This window comes from Mustelus asterias, chromosome 23 (genome assembly GCF_964213995.1).
Source record: "Mustelus asterias chromosome 23, sMusAst1.hap1.1, whole genome shotgun sequence".
In the NCBI taxonomy this organism is placed as follows: Eukaryota; Metazoa; Chordata; class Chondrichthyes; order Carcharhiniformes; family Triakidae; genus Mustelus; species Mustelus asterias.
This window is the reverse complement of record NC_135823.1, coordinates 72105218-72123577: the sequence shown is the minus strand read 5'-3', so window position 1 is coordinate 72123577 and position 18360 is coordinate 72105218.

Below are 18360 nucleotides of genomic sequence, written 5' to 3'. Positions count from 1 at the left end.
TTGATTTGTGCCATGACTAACCTTTCGAAGCACTTCATAATGATGGATATCAGAGCCACTGGGCGATAGTCATTAATGGATGCTGCTTGGCTTTTCTTTGGTACCAGGATGATGATTGTCTTCTTGAAGCAGACAGGTACCTCAGGTTGTTGTAAAGAGAGGTTGAAGATGTCTGCGAATATTCCCGTCAGCTGGTCTGCGCAGGATCTGAGTGCTCATCCGGGTACCCCATCTGGGCCAATCGCTGGAAGGGGTCTGGAGGGGGTTGCAAAAGTCAACTTAGGGAATAGCAGCAGTGCATCCTTCACACAGCACATACAGCTGCCACTATGGGTCAGGTGGTGGAAGGATGAATGTTGAGTATGCTGGATGGAGTGTCAATCAAGCAGCCTGCTTCATCCTGGATGATATCCAGCTTCCTGAGTGTGGTTGGAGCTACACTTATCCAGGCAGATGGATAGTATTCCCTCAAACGCCTCAGTTTTGCCTTTTGCATGGTGGACAGGCTTTGGGGAGTCAGGAATTTGTGTATTAGCCACAAAATTAGCAGCATGTGACCTGCTCCCACATCAGAAGTGCTGACAATCCATCAATCTATCTGTATGTAGAAGACAGTGCACCACAGGTGACAGAGGGAGAAGATGGGAGGGCCCCTTCCCAAATTTCAGCCCCTCACACCATTTGTACATCAGGCTGCTGAGCTGGCAGGGCAGGATTCTGACCATGTCTGTGGCAAGGGCAAGAATGGCCTTCCACAAGCATCCAATAAGGAAGCATGCTTAATCTCTGAAAATCAGCACCTGAGGCTCATGCTGTGTGCAATGTAGGGGCCAGCCTCGGCTGTCATTCATTCTCTGTTCCGTCCATTCCAGGTACCAGCAGGAAGAGATTGAGGCCAGTCCCTGAGACAACCTGAAACATGACAAGCATCTCTTCACACCTATAGAGCAGTCAGAGCATCCACCTTCACCCTGACCTGTCCAGAGACACAAATCTCAGTGGATTATATGTCTAGGTTAGGCTTGGACTCACACTCTGGTGGTCACATCAGAGACATGCGTCCAAAGTAGACGGAGGAAATGAGGACCAAGGTCTCTGACACTCAGAGGACTGCGAGAGGAGAGGTCCCTGGAAAGCTGTAATCAGAGGACCTGTACAGAGATGATGGGTGAATGAGATTTGAAGTGAGTAAGGACATAGGCAGTAGAGTTTTGGATTATCACAAGCTTACAGAGAGTAGAATGGGGAAGATCTGTCAAGAATGTGTTGGAATTGTCAAGTTTAGAAGCAACAAAAGCATGGATGAAATTTTAGTCATAATGTGGAAATGCCGGCGTTGGACTGGGGTAAACACAGTAAGAAGTTTAACAACACCAGGTTAAAGTCCAACAGGTTTATTTGGTAGCAAAAGCTACACAAGCTTGTGTTGTTAAACTTCTTACTGAAATTTTAGTAACAGATGATCTGAGGTGAGAATAAAGGGGGGCAATATTAAATATTAAATTGCCTGCTCATTCTTTAAATGTTAAATTTGTTTTAAATTAGTTTTCTAACAGCACTGAGGGTGTGCCTACACCTCAGAGACTGCAGCGGTTCAAGAATACAGCTCACCAGCACCTTTCAAGGGCAACAAAATGCTGATCTGGACAGCGACGCCCACATCCCATAAATGAAATTTTAAAATCATTTTATGCCATGTACAACAACAATACATGGAAACGTATTAAAAATGACAGTAACATAGGATCTGAAATTGCTGTATTTTGCAGATACATTTTCTGCAAAATGTTCAATAAGAATTTGAGATATGCAACCGTGACAATCTGGCTCAAGATAATGCTTTTTCCCTTGTGCGAGTCGCTTGTCATTCAATTCGACTCCAGGACATAATCTGGGCTGATGCATAGTAGCCTCCACCACCTCTGCCCACTGAGGTGGTGGAGGCTACCTCGCTGAATATGTTTAAAGCGCGGATGGATGGATTCCTGATCGGTAAGGGAATTAAGGGTTATGGGGATCAGGCGGGTAAGTGGTACTGATCCACGTCAGATCAGCCATGATCTTATTGAATGGCGGGGCAGGCTCGAGGGGCTAGATGGCCTACTCCTGCTCCTATTTCTTATGTTCTTATGTTCTTATAGAGATTGCTTCAGTCAGCAAGATGTCTTCAAAATCAGATATAAAGTGAAGTCTGGTGTGCCTATTCAGTGAACATAGTCAACCTTGTGCCTCTGTCAAAGAGGATGAGCATGCGTGGCCTGCCATCCTAATGTGCTCCGCACATGAGCCGGAACGTTTGGGTTTAATGGGAAAAGGAGACCTTGGCCTCCACCAGAACAAAGTTAGTTCATATTCCTTAACAATATTCACACTCATATCTGAAAAAACTAACACTGAACAAAAAAATTCTCCACACAAATTCAACAGCCAATACCAATTATAAAACAACATGCAACAAATAAAATCCACAAAGTAAAAATTCATAAGTTGTAACTTCTATGTGTAATTTCCATACGTAGAACCAGTTCAACACTGATATATGAAATGAAAGACCTGTATATAGAAAACATTAGAAACTCAAATGTAAAAGGGAACAGATGCTCATAAAAAAAACAGCTCAAATACCATACGCATGAAAACATCCTCAGGTAAAAAAAAACTCACACAAAAATTCATACTTCCATCAGAAAACTTCAAATTCTTAGACACAAGGATGAACTGTTTATCTGATCCTGGCTCATTATCGAGGCTGTTTGGTGCTCGCTGCTTTCTACATAGTCCTCACTTGGCTGTGTTTCTGAAAATCACTACTTGATGTGAATCACGGTTTCCCATAAGAATCGATGTTAAAGCTGGAGTTAGGTTCCGTCGGAGCATTTCTTGCCTGGAAACACACATTGTATAATGAAATACTGTACCATACATGTGCAGCACAGTGTATTCCTAACTGAAATAACTGGCTCACTTGCTGACATCTGCTACTCAGTGCATTCTACGCCACCGCAAACTTGGTCCAATCTTGGATCTAGGCACAACAAAGAACAAAAGAACAAAGAAAATTACAGCACAGGAACAGGCCCTTCGGCCCTCCAAGCCTGCACTGACCATGCTGCCCGACTTAACTGAAACCTCCTACCCTTCCGGGGACCCCATATCCCTCTATTCCCATCCTATTCATGTATTTGTCAAGCCCCCCCCTTAAAATTCACTACCGTATCCGCCTCCACCACCTCCCTCGGCAATGAGTTCCAGGCACCCACTACTCTCTGTGTAAAAAATCTGCCTCGTACATCTTCTTTAAACCTTGCCCCTCGCACCTTAAACCTAATAATTGACTCTTCCACCCTGGGAAAAAGCTTCTGACTATCCACTCTGTCCATGCCTCTCAGAATCTTGTAGACTTCTATCAGGTCACCCCTCAACCTCCGTTGTTCCAGTGAGAACAAACCAAGTTTCTCCAACCTCTCCTCATAGCTAATGCCCTCCATACCAGGCAACATCCTGGTAAATCTTTTCTGTACCCTCTCCAAAGCCTCCACATCCTTCTGGTAGTGTGGCGACCAGAATTGAACACTATATTCCAAGTGCGGCCTAAATAAGGTTCGATAAAGCTGCAACATGACTTGCCAATTTTTAAACTCAATGCCCCGGCTGATGAAGGCAAGCATGCCGTATGCCTTCTTGACTACCATCTCCACCTGCATGGCCACTTTCAGTGACCTGTGCACCTATACACCCAGATCCCTTTGCCTATCAATACTCTTAAGGGTTCTGCCATTTACTGTATATTTCCTATCTGTATTAGACCTTCCAAAATGCATTACCTCACATTTATCCGGATTAAACTCTATTTGCCATCTCTCTGCCCAAGCCTCTAACCGATCTATATCCTGCTGTATCCTCTGATGGTCCTCATCTCTATTTGCAAATCCACCAACCTTTGCGTCATCCGCAAACTTATTGATCAAACCAGTTACATTTTCCTCCAAATCATTTATATATATTACAAACAGCAAAGGTCCCAACACTGATCCCTGAGGAACACCACTTGTCACAGCCCTCCATTCAGAAATGCACACTTCCACTCTGTTTTCTTTGACTGAGCCAGTTTTGTATCCACCTTGCCAGCTCACCTCTGATCCCATGCGACTTCACCTTCTGCACCAGCCTGCCATGAGGGATCTTGTCAAAGGCCTTACTGAAGTCCATCTGGACAACATCCACTGCCCTGCCCTCATCAATCATCTTCGTCACTTCCTCAAAAAACTCGATCAAGTTCGTGAGACACGATCTTCCCTTCACAAAACCATGTTGCCTCTCACTAATACGTTCACTTATTTCCAAGTGGGAATAAATCCTGTCTTGAAGAATCCTCTCCAATAATTTCCCTACCACTGATATAAGGCTCACCGACTTGTAATTACCTGGATTATTCTTGCTCCCCTTCTTAAACAAAGAAACAACATTGGCTATTCTCCAATCCTCTGGGACCTACCCTGTAGCCAGTGAAGATACAAAGATTTCTCTCAAGGCCCCAGCAATTTCTTCCCTTGCCTCTCTCAGTATTCTGGGGTATATCCCATCAGGCCTATGAGGGCCCAGGAGGAGCAAACAAGCTCTATGAGGGCCCATGAGGAGCAAACACAGTGGCTGCTTTGGTACATTGCTGAGAAAGGAAATAAATCCATGCAGCCACTCTGGATCATGAGGTGGAGATGCCCGCGTTGGACTTGGGTGGGCACAGTAAGAAGTCTCACAACACCAGGTTAAAGTCCAACAGGTTTACTTGGAATCGCGAGCTTTTGCAGCGCTGCTCCTTCATCAAGTGAGTGATGTTGTGAAACTTCTTACTGTGCCCACTCAGGATCACTGGGGGTGATCATAAGACAATAGGACATAGGAGCAGAATTAGGCCACTCAGCCCATCGAGTCTGCTCCACCATTCAATCATGGCTGATATTTTTCTCATCCCCATTCACCTGTCTGGAACCCGTAAAATTCTACATCAGCAGGGGGGGTTCAATACTCCAGGGGGAAAAGAATTATCACAATAAAATGCAATCTGAGGCTAAAATTACAAAGTGTTTGAGCATTGGATGGTTTCAGACAATTGTATGCTCTCTGCTGTCAATTTCATGTTCAATTTGTACCATTTGCTAGTACATGCTGGTTAGGGAGCATATTACAGCGGTACAAAGGGTGGACAATATGGAAGGGTCAGGTAACGAGTCACTGTGGGTGGAGCTCAGAAACAGGAAGGGTGCAGTCACTATGCTGGGGGTATACTACAGGCCTCCCAACAGCCCATGGGAAGTTGAGGAACGGATATGTAAGGAGATTCTGGACAGGTGCAGAAAAAATAAGGTTGTTGTAGTGCGAGATTTTAATTTCCCTTGTATAGACTGGAAATCGCTTAGGGCTGGGGGCCTGGACGGGGAAATAATTTATAAAATGCGTACAGGAAGGTTCTTTGGAACAATATGTTGACAGTCCAACTAGAGAGGGGGCTATACTGGACCTAGTACTGGGGAATGAGCCCGGTCAGGTCATCAAAGTTGCAGTAGGGGAACATGTGGCAAATAGTGACCACAATTCTGTAAACTTTAGCATAGTAATGGAAAAAGATGAATGTTGTCCTATGGGTAAGGTACTGAATTGGGGGAAGGCGAACTACAGCCGGATTAGGCAGGATTTGGTGGCTGTTGATTGGGAGAGGTTGTTCGAGGGGAAATCCACATCTGGCATGTGGGAGTCTTTTAAGGAGCAGTTGATAGGACTGCAGGACAGGCATGTGCCTGTAAAGAGGAAGGATAGGAAAGGTAGGATTCGAGAGCCATGGCTAACCAGTGAAATTGTGGGTCTAATCAAAAAGAAAAAAGAGGCATACATGAGGTCCAGGCAGCTAAAAACAGATGGAGCACTGGAGGAATACAGAGAAAGTAGAAAAGAACTCAAACAGGGACTTAGAAGGGCAAAAAGGGGTCACGAAATGTCCTTGGCAGACAGGATTAAGGAGAATCCTAAGGCATTTTATACATACGTTAGGAACAAGAGGGTTGTTAGGGAAAGAATCGGACCTCTCAGGGACAAAGGAGGGGAATTATGCTTAGAACCAAAGGAAGTAGGTGAGATCCTAAATGAATACTTTGCATCAGTATTCACAAAGGAGAGGGACATGTTGACTGGTGTTGTCTCAGAGAGATAGAGATAGAAAAAATCTCAATTACAAGGGAGGAAGTGTTAGGTTTTTTAGGAAACATTAAGACAAACAAATCCCCAGGGCCGGATGGCATCTATCCTAGACTCCTCAGGGAGGCGAGAGATGCAATTGCTGGGCCTCTAACAGAAATCTTTGTCTCTTCACTGGACACAGGTGAGGTCCCAGAGGATTGGAGGATAGCAAATGTGGTCACGTTATTTAAGAAGGGTAGCAAGGATAACCCAGGTAATTATAGGTCGGTGAGCTTGACGTCCATGGTAGGGAAGTTGTTGGAGAAGATTCTTAGAGATAGGATATATGCGCATTTAGAACTGAATAATCTCATTTGCGATAGACAGCATGGTTTTGTACGAGGGAGTTCATGCCTCACAAACTTGGTTGAGTTATTTGAGGAGGTGACAAAAACGATTGACGAGGGAAGGGCCGTGGATGTCGTCTATATGGATTTTAGTAAAGCGTTTGACAAGGTCCCTCATGGCAGGCTGGTGCAAAAGGTTAAATCGCACGGGATAAAAGGTGAGCTAGCTAGATGGGTGGAGAACTGGCTTAGCCATAGAAGACACAGGGTAGCAGTGGAGGGGTCTTTTTCCGGTTGGAGGTCTGTGACTAGTGGAGTTCCACAGGGCTCTGTACTGGGACCTCTGCTGTTTGTGATATATATCAATGATTTGGAGGAAGATGTAACTGGTGTGATCAGTAAGTTTGCGGACAACATGAAGATTGCTGGAGTTGTGGATAGTGATGAACATTGTCAGAGAATACAGCAGGATATAGATAGACTGGAAAATTGGGCGGAGAAATGGCAGATGGAATTTAATCCAGATAAATGCGAAGTGATGCATTTCGGTAGATCTAATGTAAGGGGGAGCTATACAATAAAGGGCAGAACCTTCAGGAGTATAGACACACAGAGGGACCTGGGTGTACAAGTCCACAGATCCTTAAAGGTGGCAGCACAGGTGGAAAGGGTGGTCAAGAAGGCATATGGCATGCTTGCCTTTATTAGACGGGGCATAGAATATAAAGGTTGGCATATGATGTTGCAGCTGTATAGAACGATGGTTAGGACACATTTGGAATACTGCGTCCAGTTCTGGTCGCCACACTACCAGAAGGACATGGAGGCATTGGAGAGAGTACAGACATGGTTTACCAGGATGTTGCCTGGTATGGAGGGTCTTAGCTATGAGGAGAGATTGGGTAAACTGGGGTTGTTCTCCCTGGAAAGACGGAGGATGAGGGGCGACCTAATAGAGGTGTATAAAATTATGAAGGGCATAGATAGGGTGAACAGTGGGAAGCTTTTTCCCAGGGCGGAGGTGACGAACACAAGGGGTCACGGGTTCAAGGTGAGGGGGGCAAGGTTCAACACAGCTGTCAGGGGGACGTATTTTACACAGAGGGTGGTGGGGGCCTGGAATGCACTGCCAGGCAAGGTGATTGAGGTGGACACGCTGGGATCGTTTAAGACTTATCTAGATAGCCACTTGAACAGACTGGGAATAGAGGGATACAAAAGAATGGTCGAGTTGGGCACATGAGCGGCGCAGGCTTGGAAGGCCGAAGGGCCTGTTCCTGTGCTGTATTGTTCTTTGTTCTATTTCATTAATTAACTATAAGGCAAGATGTGAAAAATCAAATATGGGACTGGGTGGCACAGAAGGGTGAACTCTGACACTCCATCTCTGTGATCTATGTTTCAATGCAGCCCAGATTGATGCAATTAACTTTAAGAATTCTATGTGAAATGAGCCACAGCTAGTTACAAACAGAACACTTACAGCACAAAATTACCTTTGCTCTGGCACAATTTTTAGTCTCACTTGAGGAGGATAGCAACTGTGGAAAATGGAACATCACTCTGGTATATTTGGTTCAAGTCACATTACTGAGGAAGATGTCTCGGTAGATCAAATCTGCATGCATGTTATTTATAATATCTCTCATTTCCACTAGGATAAAGCTTCACTACAACACTTATATCCAGTACAAGTACAGTACAAGGGGTGGCATAGTGGCACAGTGGTTAGCACTGCTGCCTCACGGTGCCAAAGACCTGGGTTTGATTCCCAGTTTGGGTCACTGTCTGTGTGGAGTTTGCACATTCTCCCCATGTCTGCATAGGTTTCCTCTGGGTGCTCCGGTTTCCTCCCACACTCCAAAGATGTGTGGGTTAGGTTGATTGGCCATGCTAAATTGACCCTCAATGTCAGGGGGAACTACTAAGGTAAATGTGTGGGGTTATGGCAAAAGGGGCTGGGTGGGAGACTCGATGGGCCGAATGGCCTCCTTCTGCATTGTAAAGATTCTATGATGGTACATGAACACTAACGCTGCAGACATATCGAATCTTATTTCTTGATTTTATAGTTCCTCTTAGGACATAGATAGGCTGCAGAGCTGGGCTGAGAGGTGGCAAATGGAGTTTAATGCGGAAAAGTGTGAGGTGATTCACTTTGGAAGGAGTAACAGGAATACAGAGTACTGGGTTAATGGTAAGATACTTGGTAGGGTGGATGAACAGAGGGATCTGGGTGTCCATGTGCATAGATCCCTGAAAGTTGGCACCCAGGTTGATAGGGTTGTTAAGAAGGCGTACGGTGTGTTAGCTTTTATTGGTAGAGGGATTGAGTTTCAGAGCCAGGAGGTCATGCTGCAACTGTACAAAACTCTGGTGCGGCCGCATTTGGAGTATTGCGTGCAGTTCTGGTCGCCGTATTATAGGAAAGATGTGGAAGTGTTGGAAAGGGTGCAGAGGAGATTTACCAGGATGTTGCCTGGTATGGTGGGAAAATCGTATGAGGAAAGGCTGAGGGGCTTGAGGTTGTTTTCGTTAGAGAGAAGAAGGTTAAGAGGTGACTTAATAGAGGCATACAAGATGATCAGAGGATTAGATAGGATGGATAGTGAGAGCCTTTTTCCTCGGATGGTGTTGGCTAGCACGAGGGAACGTAGCTTTAAATTGAGGGGTGAGAGATATAGGACAGGTGTCAGAGGTAGGTTCTTTACTCAGAGGGTAGTAAGGGCGTGGAATGCCCTGCCTGCAGCAGTAGTGGACTCGTCAACATTAAGAGCATTCAAATGGTTATTGGATAAACAGATGGATGATATTGGAATAGTGTAGATTAGAGGGGCTTTAGATTGGTTCCACTGGTCGGCGCAACATCGAGGGCCGAAGGGCCGGTACTGCACTGTAATGTTCTATGTTCTATGTTCTTGTACGGTTCACATTTGAAATGCATCCTCTACCCTAGCTGAACAATTTCTTCATGTTTAAAAACATTATTGTGCCCTATATTTGAAAAATCCGACATTATTTTTTTCCAACTGATAAATATCATTGATTCTTTTCTCATTTGTCTTCTTCATCACTTCATTCTTCAAGGGACCAGTTGCAATATTGTTGTCTCTTTTATAAATAAAATTGTATAACCCAGTAAAAAGTGAGATGTCCTTTTTTCTTTGTCACGATGACCATACAAATACCAACTTCAAATTAAGTAAACCATGTCCTCTGCTTTAGAGTCATAGAGTCAGAGGTTTACAGCATGGAAACAGGCCCTTCAGCCCAACTTGTCTATATCACCCTTTTTTTTTAAACCCCTAAGCTAATCCCAATTGCCCGCATTTGGCCCATATCCCTCTATACCCATCGTACCCATGTAACTATCTAAATGCTTTTTAAAAGACAAAACTGTACCCGCCTCTATTACTACCTCTGGCAGCTTGCTCCAGCCACTCACCACCCTGTGTGAAAAAATTGCCCTTCTGGACACTTTTGTATCTCTCCCCTTTCTGATCAAAACCTTTTTAAAAGCAGAACCAAGAGTATATAAATATCCTTGTTTATAATAAATGTTTTTCAGAATCTCTTACCAACAAAGGAATTGTAAAGATATGGTATTATGTCAGTTATGGTCTCAATCCTGGTGGAAGACTACATTCTGTTGATTTGCAACAAGGTAATTCTGTGAAGAACCAGTTACTTTGTCCACAGAAAACTGGAGTCTCAGCATCTCATGAACTTTTAGCTGAGATGAAGCAGTGGAATTTGAGAAAGCCTTACCACTGGAAGAGGCAGAGTTCGAATCTGGTGTTGGTTGGCAACAGTAGAAGGTGAAACGGCAGGAAAGGAAACACCAGGTCAGAGAAAAACTGGATGAGTGGACATCAGAAACCGGACAGAGGGACGAACAGCAGCAGCACGCAGAATATCAGTAAACACAGAGTGGTACCTACAGCCCCTGTCAGGTTCTTATAATGATATAAAGGCACCAATCACTCATAAGGGATTGTGTAAACACATTGTGGGCTCATTTATTTAAACTATACACATAAGAACAGATATACATGGATAGAAAGATTGCAGCCATCAGCAGCAGAGCTGTGTGTGCTGTGTTCTGCCCACAGGCCAAAGTGAAACTGAGGCTTATGGTGGTTTAAAAAAGGCAGGCTGCAGTCCTCGCAGGTTTAAACAAATAAAGAGCTTTATTGAAAGGATGTTAACACTACAGGCTGCTAAGATAGACTGCCCGATTCCAGAGAAAATCGCTTATGACATTATCAGTGACATCACATGCCTGGTCTCTTAAAGTGCTCCTGTTCCACTGCAAAGCTGCTAGTCAGAAAACACTAGACATAACACGAATACATAACAAGGGTGAATGACATGACACACTTCCCTTCCAGTGATGCCATGCTTCTATCCCTTAAAGATATATTAAAGCATCCCCCTTTCTTTTTTAAGATAATTTTCCCCTTCCAAAGAAACTTAATGATTTACAGTATATGTTCATGTTTAGACACAATTACATAAGTGCACAGAACTGATGAAGCTATCAGTCTCTAAAGCATAAGGTAATCTGGTGGTGCATGCAGATCTTGTAATGACAACCTTGTCTGGAGATTTATTTAATCGCTCATCGGAATCTGTGGGATTATCATTCTTGGATGTTGTTCCGGGTTGCATCTGGGATCTTGATCTAAGTGCAATAAGACTACACAGTGGAATGTATCAGATTTGTCCTTGGTTATGCCTCACCGTCCCTTTGTGAGTAATGACTTCCCAGAAGCTTGGTCCTGAGCAAATCCTTGTCACCTTGTCAGATAGTCACATATCTTCAGTGGAATCCTGAATACAAACTTATCCCGGCTGCACATTGACAATTCTGTACCTGGATTTTTATTGTGCACATTGGACATCTTCTCATGCAGTTTTAAAAGTTTCTCTCTAGTTTCTCAGAGAGTAGGATGGGTAAGAGTGGGCAAATTGATAGTCACTGGACTGGCAAACATGAGCTCTGCTGGTGATGGAAGAGTTACACTGAAAGGTGTCGTTCTCAGATGTAACATCGCAAAGTGTGGATCTGGCTTGGTCTGTCTACATTTGAGAATTAGAGATTTCACTGTGTGAACCTTTCATTCAGCTAGGCTGTTAGATATAGGGTAATGAGAAGAAGAAGACATTCCACATCTCACACAGATCCTGAAATGGCTTGCCAATAAATTGTGGACCATTATCTGTATTGATCTTCCTAGGTACACCAAATAAACTGAAAATAGCACTGAGAGTGTGTGCAACAGTTGCGCTTGATGTATTGTGTAATTGTTGAATAATGGGGTACGTGGTGAAGAAGTCGACAATGACAATAAAGTCACCACTCTGAACATGAAAGAGGTCAGATGTGTTTTTGGATTAAGGATGGGTAGGAACTTCATGTGGAATCTATGGTTCTTTGTGTTGACTTGGAAATTGCTCTTGCTATGCATCAAACTTCTCGACAACAACTTCAATGCCATTTTTATATTTGGCCAATAGACTGTTTTGCAATTTTTCTCATCTGATCTATGCCTATGTGTGAGTGATGAATTTGGTAAAGACTATCAGGTTACAAAGTTTCTGCTTTGATAACTTGTCTGATGACTTTAAAAATAACTCCCCAGGAGATGTCTAGCTAATTGCAACAAGGCAAAAATGGTCTCACATATTCGAGGACATGCTAAATTGAATCAGGCTATCCCACAATGATGGTTTTCCAGTTTCCGCATTGTAGAATCTTTCGCCATTTCCGCTGCTGACACTTCTGTTGCACAAAATGTACCAGATCTATTTGGAGAACATCTTCAAGTTCGATGTCAATGAAGTCAACTTTGTAGACCAATGGGTTTATTTTCTGATTTTGCTTGGTTAAGCAATCTGCTAAACGCACTCCATGATGAATATTTACTATCAACCACCAGAGGGTGGTGGTTGATAGTAAATATTCATCATGGAGTGCGGTTACAAGTGGTGTACCTCAGGGATCTGTTTTGGGGCCACTGCTGTTTGTAATATTTATTAATGATCTGGATGAGGGTATAGTTGGGTGGATTAGCAAATTTGCTGATGACACCAAAGTCGGTGGTGTGGTAGACAGTGAGGAAGGGTGTCGTAGTTTGCAGGAAGACTTAGACAGGTTGCAAAGTTGGGCCGAGAGGTGGCGGATGGAGTTTAATGCGGAGAAGTGTGAGGTAATTCACTTTGGTAGGAATAACAGATGTGTTGAGTATAGGGCTAACAGGAGGACTTTGAATAGTGTGGAGGAGCAGAGGGATCTAGGTGTATGTGTGCATAGATCCCTGAAAGTTGGGAATCAAGTAGATAAGGTTGTTAAGAAGGCATATGGTGTCTTGGCGTTTATTGGTAGGGGGATTGAATTTAGGAGTCGTAGCGTTATGTTGCAACTGTACACAACTCTGGTGCGGCCGCACTTGGAGTACTGTGTGCAGTTCTGGTCCCCACATTACAGGAAGGATGTGGAGGCTTTGGAGAGGGTGCAGAGGAGGTTTACTAGGATGTTGCCTGGTATGGAGGGGAGATCCTATGAGGAGAGGCTGAGGGATTTGGGATTGTTTTCGCTGGAAAGGCGGCGGCTAAGAGGGGATCTTATTGAAACATATAAGATGATTAGAGGTTTAGATAGGGTGGATAGTGATAGCCTTTTTCCTCTGATGGAGAAATCCAGCACGAGGGGGCATGGCTTTAAATTGAGGGGGGGTAGTTATAGAACCGATGTCAGGGGTAGGTTCTTTACCCAGAGGGTGGTGAGGGATTGGAATGCCCTGCCAGCATCAGTAGTAAATGCGCCTAGTTTGGGGGCGTTTAAGAGATCCGTAGATAGGTTCATGGACGAAAAGAAATTGGTTTAGGTTGGAGGGTCACAGTTTTTTTTTTAACTGGTCGGTGCAACATCGTGGGCCGAAGGGCCTGTTCTGCGCTGTAATGTTCTATGTTCTATGTTTTATGTTCTATGCTAAGTGTATCCAATGCTATCATCAAGTTACCTGGTTTGTAACCTTAAATCTTTATCAAGAGATGTTGTAATCTTGGTGCACTGGTCAAGGGGCAGCACAGTGGCACAGTGGTTAGCACTGTTACCTCATCGTGCCAAGGACCCAGGTTTGATTCTGGCCTTGATCACTGTCTGTGTGAAGTTTGCATTTTCTCTCCGTGTCTGCGTGGGTTTCCTCTGGGTGCTCGGTTTCCTCCCACAGTCCAAAGATGTGTAGGTTAGGTTGATTGACCCTAGTGTCAGGGGGATTAGAAGGGTAAATGTTTGGGGTTGCGGGAATAGGGCCTGGGTGGGATTGTGGTCAGTACAGACTCAATGGGCCGAATGGCCTCCTTCTGTACTGTGGGGATTCTATGATTCTAATGGTTTGCACCAAATCATCTCCAGTGGCTTGTAGTCAGTGTCTACCATAAATCTTTTGCCAAAACGATAAGTATGAAACTGCAAGCTTCCAAACACTAAACGTAATGTTTCCTGCTCGATGTTGGACTAGTTGGATTGCATTACAGACAGAAATTTTGAAGCAAAAGTAATGGGTTTTGAAGCAAAAGTAATGGGTTTGCTTTTTCGGAGGATGCATGCTCGCAGACCTTTCCACCCTCTAACATCTAAAACTCTGATGTGGAGTTGCCGGTGTTGGATTGAGGTGGGCACAGTAAGTAGTCTCACAACACCAGGTTAAAGTCCAACAGGTTTATTTGGTAGCACGAGCTTTCGGAGTGTTGCCCCTTCATCAGGTAACTGAAGAGTTCAGTTCACAAACAGGGCATATATAGACACAAACTCAGCCCCACACCTCCACTTCTTGCCTTCAAACAACCGCACAACCTCAAACAGACCATTGTCCACAGCAAACTACCCAGCCTTCAGGAGAACAGTAACCACGACACCACTCAACCCTGCCACAGCAACCTCTGCAAGACGTGCCGGATCATCGACACGGATGCCATCATCTCATGTGAGAACACCATCCACCAGGTACACGGCACATACACTTGCAACTCGGCCAACGTTGTCTACCTGATACGCTGCAGGAAAGGATGTCCCGAGGCATGGTACATTGGGGAGACCATGCAGACGCTACGACAATGGATGAATGAACACCGCTCGACAATCACCAGGCAAAAGTGTTCTCTTCCTGTTGGAGAACATTTCAGCGGTCACGGGCATCCGGCCTCTGATCTTTGGGTAAGCGTTCTCCAAGGCAGCGTTCACAACGCACGACAACGCAGAGTCGCTGAGCAGAGACTGTTGGCCAAGTTCCGCACACATGAGGACGGCTTCAACCGGGATCTTGGGTTCATGTCACACTATCTGTAACCCCCACGACTTGCCTGGGCTTGCAAAATCTCACTAACTGTCCTGGCCGGAGACAATACACATCTCTTTAACCTGTGCTTAACCCTCTCTCCATTCACATTGTCTGTACCTTTCAGACTTGATTACCTGTAAAGACTCACATTCCAACCATTATTTTGTAAATTGAGTTTGTGTCTTTATATGCCCTGTTTGTGAACTGAAATCCCACTCACCTGATGAAGGGGCAGCATTCCGAAAGCTAGTGGCTTATGCTACCAAATAAACCTGTTGGACTTTAACCTGGTGTTGTGAGACTTCTTACTGGGGCGGCACGGTAGCACAGTGGTTAGCACTGTTGCTTCACAGCTCTAGGGACCTGGGTTCGATTCCCGGCTTGGGTCACTGTTTGTGTGGAGCTTGCACATTCTCCTCGTGTCTGCGTGGGTTTCCTCCGGGTGCTCTGGTTTCCTCCCACAGTCCAAAGATGTGCAGGTTAGGTTGATTGACCATGCTAAAATTGCTCCTTAGTGTCCTGAGATGCGTAGATTAGCGGGTAAAATATGTAGAGATTTGGGGTAGGGCCTGGGTGGGATTGTGGTCGGTGCAGACTCGATGGGCCAAATGGCCTCTTTCTGCTCTGTAGGGTTTCTATGATTTCTATGATACTGTGTTTACCCCAGTCCAACGCCGGCATCTCCACATCATGACATCCCCTGTAGCCAGTGAGGATACAAAGATTTCTTTCAAGGCCTCAGCAATTTCCTCCCTTGCCGCTCTCAGTATTTTGGGGTATATCCCATCAGGCCCTGGGGACTTGTCGACCTGAATGTTTCTTAAGAACCCTAATATCTCCTCCTTTTTGATCTCAACATGATTCAAACTATCTACACACCCTCACCTTGGTGGATTCATCATCCACCAAGTCCTTCTCTTTGGTGAATACTGGCGCAAAGTACTCATTTAATACCTCACCCATTTCCTCTGACTCCACGCATAGATTCCCTCCCGTGTCCTTGAGTGGGCCAACCCTCTCCCTGGCTACCCTCTTGCTCTTTATATATGTATAAAAAGCCTTGGGATTTTCCTTAATCCTGCTGGCCAATGCTTTTTTGTGACCCCTTATATTCCACACTCGCTTCGTGTGTTCCCAGCCTCCTAGCCTTGACAAATGCTTCCTTTTTCTCTTTGACTTGGCTCACAACATCTCTCGTTATCTAAGGTTCCCAAAACTTGCCATACTTATCCTTCATACTTATCCTTCTTCCTTACACTTGAAAGCCTCCCACATGCCAGATGTTGATTTGCCCTCAAACATCTGCCCCCAATCTACATTCTTCAGTTCCTGCCTAATATTATTGTAATTAGCCTTCTCCCAGTTTATCCCATGCTTATCTTCGGCTGCAGTTCCTAGCTTCAGAAGGTCGCCATGATGTGGAGTTGCCGGTGTTGGACTGGGGTAAGCACAGTAAGTAGTCTCACAACACCAGGTTAAAGTCCAACAGGTTTATTTGGTAGCACGAGCTTTCGGAGCGTTGCCACTCAACTGATGAAGGGGCAACGCTCCGAAAGCTCCTGCTACCAAATAAACCTGTTGGACTTTAACTTGGTGTTGTGAGACTACTTACTGTGGCTTCAGAAGGCTTTGGCAGCTGCCAGCCCCTTATCCTGTTGGTAATCACTGTCACTGTGAGTGGAGTGGTACTGTGGCACAGTGGTGGGGTGGTATGGTGGCACAGTGGTTAGCACTGCTGCCTCACAGCGCCAGGGACCTGGGTTCAATTCCCGGCTTGGGTCACTGCCTGTGTGGAGTTTGCACATTCTCCCCGTGTCTGCGTGGGGTTCCTCCCACACTCCAACGATGTGCGGATTAGGTTGATAGGTCATGCTAAATTGCCCCTTAGTGTCAGGGGAATTAGCAGGGTAAATGCATGGGAATATAGGAATAGGGTCTGGGTGGGATTGTGGTCTGTGCAGACTCGATGGGCCGAATGGCGTCCTTCTGCACTGTAGGATTCTATGAGACGCTGGACCTCAGATAGGAGTATCATTGGGCAATTGACCTCAGATAGTTAGTGCAAGGAGACTCTGTACCTCGGATAGTGAACATGAGGGATCTCTGTACCTCAGATAGAGTGTGTGAGGTGACTCTGTACCTCAGATAGTGAGTGTGAGGTGACTTTGTACCCCGGATAGTGAGTGTGAGGAGACTCTGTACCTCAGATAGTGAGTGTGAGGAGACTCTGTACCTTGGATAGTGAGTGTGAGGAGAGTTTGTACCTCAGATAGTGAGTGTGAGGAGAGTTTGTACCTCAGATAGTGAGTGTGAGGAGAGTGACAAAAACGGTTGATGAAGGAAGGGCCGTGGATGTCGTCTATATGGATTTCAGTAAGGCATTTGACAAAGTCCCACATGGCAGGTTGGTTAAGAAGGTTAAGGCTCATGGGATACAAGGAGAAGTGGCTCGATGGGTGGAGAACTGGCTTGGCCATAGGAGACAGAGGGTAGTGGTCGAAGGGTCTTTTTCCGGCTGGAGGTCTGTGACCAGTGGTGTTCCGCAGGGCTCTGTACTGGGACCTCTGCTATTTGTGATATATATAAATGATTTGGAAGAAGGTGTAACTGGTGTAATCAGCAAGTTTGCGGATGACACGAAGATGGCTGGAATTGCGGATAGCGAAGAGCATTGTCGGGCAATACAGCAGGATATAGATAGGCTGGAAAATTGGGCGGAGAGGTGGCAGATGGAATTTAATCCGGATAAATGCGAAGTGATGCATTTTGGAAGAAATAATGTAGGGAGGAGTTATGCAATAAATGGCAGAGTCATCAGGAGTATAGAAACACAGAGGGACCTAGGTGTGCAAGTCCACAAATCCTTGAAGGTGGCAACACAGGTGGAGAAGGTGGTGAAGAAGGCATATGGTATGCTTGCCTTTATAGGACGGGGTATAGAGTATAAAAGCTGGAGTCTGATGATGCAGCTGTATAGAACGCTGGTTAGGCCTCATTTGGAGTACTGCGTCCAGTTCTGGTCGCCGCACTACCAGAAGGACGTGGAGGCGTTAGAGAGAGTGCAGAGAAGGTTTACCAGGACGTTGCCTGGTATGGAGGGTCTTAGCTATGAGGAGAGATTGGGTAGACTGCGGTTGTTCTCCTTGGAAAGACGGAGAATGAGGGGAGATCTGATAGAGGTATACAAGATTATGAAGGGTATAGATAGGGTGAACAGTGGGAAGCTTTTTCCCAGGTCGGAGGTGACGATCACGAGGGGTCACGGGCTCAAGGTGAGAGGGGCGAAGTATAACTCAGATATTAGAGGGATGTTTTTTACACAGAGGGTGGTGGGGGCCTGGAATGCGCTGCCAAGTAGGGTGGTGGAGGCAGGCACGCTGACATCGTTTAAGACTTACCTGGATAGTCACATGAGCAGCCTGGGAATGGAGGGATACAAACGATTGGTCTAGTTGGACCAAGGAGCGGCACAGGCTTGGAGGGCCGAAGGGCCTGTT